This window comes from Zea mays, chromosome 8 (assembly GCF_902167145.1).
Source record: "Zea mays cultivar B73 chromosome 8, Zm-B73-REFERENCE-NAM-5.0, whole genome shotgun sequence".
Lineage (NCBI taxonomy): Eukaryota > Viridiplantae > Streptophyta > Magnoliopsida > Poales > Poaceae > Zea > Zea mays.
Genome location: NC_050103.1, coordinates 112,257,026 through 112,261,547, shown reverse-complemented (window position 1 = coordinate 112,261,547; position 4,522 = coordinate 112,257,026). Strand labels below are relative to the sequence as shown.

At 49.3% G+C, this 4,522-nt stretch overlaps 1 pseudogene; it reads right to left on the bottom strand.

Moving 5' to 3' along the window:
* Positions 1-336: 336 nt before the first annotated feature.
* Positions 337-1,484, bottom strand: LOC103635701 (uncharacterized; annotated as a pseudogene).
* Between the last annotated feature and the right edge of the window lie 3,038 nt (positions 1,485-4,522).

The window sequence follows — 4,522 nt, the reverse complement described above, 5'->3', positions numbered from 1 at the left end:
AATACTTGTTTTAAACCATCTAGACAGTTCGTTCCTTATGTCTAAAAATCTTTGATCTAAGCACTAGTCCCCACAGGAGCTCTCAGGTGACCACAATATCGACTGGCCACTGATATTAATCCCAAAGGAGAGCACATCAAGAGAAGGAAAAGAGGTATTAGTCTATCCAAGGTTCTTTACCTGATCTTCATTGTCATGTCCCTTTGATTTATTGTTATTATGGCATAAATAATCTGTAACGATGTTATTCATCCTACTCCATGCAGGTTGTAAATTCTTTTGCTGATGGTGGTTTGCGCTCAAAACTAAAACCAAAGATGACACTCGATGCACATATCAGTAATAATACACACCATTCCTTACTCGGCAGTTCCTCCAACCATTGATTGCAACGTTGTGTTCATCCGTTTGGTCCTTTGATTTCATTGGTTTTGAGCTGATGGGGCCTCCACTATTCCTGGTGTTTCTTCTACCCGAGTCGTTGTTTCGCCTTCTCCAGTGAGTCCAGTGTCCATATGGCACACCCTGGCCATCAGGCACCTCATAGCTACCTTGATGGTTGTCCCATAGATCGGTCTGAATAGCTGTAGGATCCCAGCCGTAATCATGCTTCCAAGCATCCTGGGAACCATCCCTCATAATCGAGAGGCTAATGCAAGAATTCGTCTGCTCCCCTGGCTGCTGGTTTGATCCTGCTGTTTCCCTGAGTTTTGCTGACCAGTTGTTTGAGCAGGTCGCTTGACTGAATAATCCCAATTTGCCGTCATCTATTTATGATTTCCTTCAACTGAGTGTTTTAGTTGATTGTCCCAATTTACAGAGACCTGCTGGCCATCAGTGAAACTGGTCTCCGTGTCACCCATCCTATAACTGGAACTGGCTTATCGGAGAAAATAAAAGACTCCCAGACATCAGGAACACCATCATCTTTTCTGGGAACGCGACGACGTGACTTCTCCAGATCAGCCACCAATTCAGGATCAACATACTCATCTGGGTTGATTATATCAATAAACATGTCTGGGTCAGGCAAAGGGATATCATAATGTTGACCATGATATATAGCGCAGAAGCGCGCCTTTGCATCATTGAAGGCTTCTAATGCAGCCGAATCATCCCAATCAACCACACTTTTGTACAGAGACATCAATCTCTTGGTCTCACACAGTTTAGCCCAGGGGATAGCACAAGCATCAGTGCAAAAATTCTTTTCCCACATCGGAACTGACAAATTTACACTGCCTGAAATAACACATAAGCTGCCCTCTCGCTCACAAACGGGAGCGGGACGGAGGCGTGCCGGAAGACGGGGTCGGAGAAGGGGAGAAGGAGGATGTGAGAGACGAAGGGGCTGGAGGTGGGGCCGTGGCTGACGACGGCGACGACAAGGAGGAAGGGAGGCAGCGGATGAGGTCGACGGAGGAGGCGAGCGGGCCCGACCACGGTGGTGGACTGGAGACAGAGGGGATCTGGCGAGCACGCATGGGGAGACGAAGATAGAGTTGACCACGATAGGTGCTGACACCTTGCTGTGGAGTGGGGGCGAGCCTGGCTCCGTCGAGCGGCGACGGCGTGGGGAGTATGCGAGGGAGCCGTCCTGTAGCTCGCGAAGTGCAGTGGACCGGAGAGGGAGAGGTGGACGTGGATGCGAACGGACTCTGTCGAATTGAAGAAAAAATTCGGGTCTGAGGATGGGCATACATCGACACGCGTCAGTGCGGAAATGGACAAAGCCACGTGAAGCGCGGACAGACTTCCAATTCCTAGAGGCTTTTAACAAGAAGTAATATGATTAGACGTGGTCTTCTTTTTTGAGAGTTAAAATATTCCATTGCATCGTAGACAAAGTATATATATATATATAGTATTTAGAGCACTGAGCTCTATTTAACTACAGGAAGCCCTGACCAGGTGTGCAGACCGTATGAACCCTTTTTGGCTTATTGTACCTACCTGTGCTTACGCTAAATTATAATACGAGTTATGCTGATGTGTGTATCAGTTTATGCAAATATAGTCTGCCCATATTACGTGAATCGGGCCCACGATCCTGCCGTCACTATAAAAACACCCCCACGCCGCCAGAGATTAGGTTTTAGCGGCGGCGGCGGTTCCCTCGGGCGTGCGAGCAGGCGCCCGTGAGCAGGAGAGCCCCGGTCGCCGCGGCGCTCTCCAGCCGGCGGATTGGCGGTCGTGGAGGGGGCGCGAGGAGGAGCCTCAGCGTCTGCGGCGGTACAGCTTCAGGAGGCACCGGTCGGGCGCGGCGGAGTGGGCGGCGGTGGTGCTGTTCATGGTGCTGGCGGTCGTGGTGCTGCTGGGCGCCGTTGCCGTCCTTGTGGTGGTGCTGCTGCTGCAGCCCCGCGTGCCGTACGTGGCGGTGCGGGCGGGCTGGCGGTGCTCCGCGCCTACCCGTTCCGCGTGCCTGCCAGGGGCGTCCTCCCGCTGGCGTACGTGGCGCGCGCGCAGGGCGCCCCGCTGGGCGACGCCGGCAGCGCCGCCATGGATGTCGCGCTCCGCGACGACGTGGTGCCGTTCCGGGTGGATGGGGAGGCCCAGACGCGATGGAAGGTCGCGGGGATCGTCGGCGTCGACCAGTGGACGCGCCTGGCGTGCCAGCTCCGCTTCTTCTGGCCCAACGGCACCGTGCTCCCCTTCAGATGCATCTCCAAGTCCAAGTTCTTGTTCTTCTGACCGCCGTGCCCTCTGTATTGTCTAGTGGCTACTCTTCTGACCTCAGTTCCATGGCCGGGCGTGAGCGTGACGGATCAAGATTCAGGAACAGCAAATGGCTTCATCGTTTTCTTTCTTGTCTTGGGTTCGTTCAGTTATTAATTCACCCCCATGTCGCATGTATAGGTCGGCAAAAAAAGATTTTGTCTTGGGTTCTTTCTTATTGCATTTTACGCTTCCACTAAAAAGCAAGTGCCACATTCGTCGTTTTAAAACAGATCATTGATTTACTCTAAAATTTGTATCCATTTACGCTGTTTCGGATCACGTCTTACGCTTAAATCCACCTGACCTAGAACCGGAGCATGATCGGAGCGCGATTTTGACGTCGTAATTTAGGCCACATTCGTTGTTACGAAATAGATTGATGATGTACGATAAAATTTGTACCCATTTATGCTGTTTGGTTCACGTTTTACGCTGAAATTTGACCAAGCCAAAATCCATGCACGATCGAACGTGATCAATCTACGCTGTTTTAGCTAATATAGGATTTACGCTAAATTTCGTATTCATTTATGATGTTTTAGCTCACGTTTTACGCCAGAATCTGTCCTAGCCAGAACCCGCACACGATTGGGTGCACGCGATTTTTACGCCGTAATTTTGGGCTTCGTTTGCTGTTACAAAACAGATATATGATTTACGGTAAATTTCGTACTCATTTACGATGTTTTAGCTCACGTTTTACGCTGGAATCCGCCCGAGCAGAACCCGCGAACTGCGGCTGTAAATTAAAATTTATTTCCTTCTACTAATGGTCCTCGAACCGTAACTATCCCTTTATTTACGCGATTATGCAGCACGTCTTTCCTTATATCAAACCGGTCAAAATTTATATAATGCATGGTTTATGCTATCATGTTACACATCGTTATGCAGTCGTAAACGGTGTGCACATGGTAATATTCGTTTCTGTGAGCCAAGGTACAAAAGATCCTTTCTATGCATGATTTATGCGTGCGTATTTTTTTCCTCCTGTAACTACGCCTTCATTTACGCGCACGAAGAGCACGTCTTTCCTTATCTTAAAACCAGTGGGAGATTTTAAATGTTTGCATGGTTTACGCTATCATGTATCACAGCGTTATGCAGTCGTAACCGGCAAGCACATGCAAATATTCGTTCCCGTGATTCGTGGCATAAAAGATTCCATTTATGCATGAGTTATGCACATTTGTACATATATTTATGCGTGCGTATATCGCATGTCGCGTCTCAGCCGGGATACGTGGCTATCCTATGCATGGCTGATGCAAGCTGGCGTCCAGTGGGCGGAACGCGACCCGATCGGCCTCCTGGCTGGGGCTTCGCCCACTAACGGAAGCCCAAGGCTTCCATTACCTCAGGTCGGGTCAGTGGGGCGCGTACGTCCGCGCGATTGTAGGGCACGTTTATACATGTGTAAACATGTGTTATGTTTTGCGTAAACAAAAGGTGTGCATGTGGTGAGGTCGAGTTGGGATGCACGAAAGTGGGCCAACGTCTTGTTCGCTGGTCGGGTAGTTGGTTCCTACTCATGTTTATACTAACATATTTAATGTTTCAGACTTGTATAACATGAGAGCGACAATGAACCTTTCATTGGTTCGTTCAGGTGGGACCACTCACCACCGTGATTAGCGCGCTCACGAAGCTGGAAGTTACCGTATATATCGGAACAGAAAATATAGAGCCGATCGTGCGTGGGAGCTCAGACGGATTTCATCGTAAAACGTTAGCCAAAACAACGTAAATAGGTATGAATTTTAGTGTAAATCATCGATCTATTTCATAAGGAAAACATGTATGG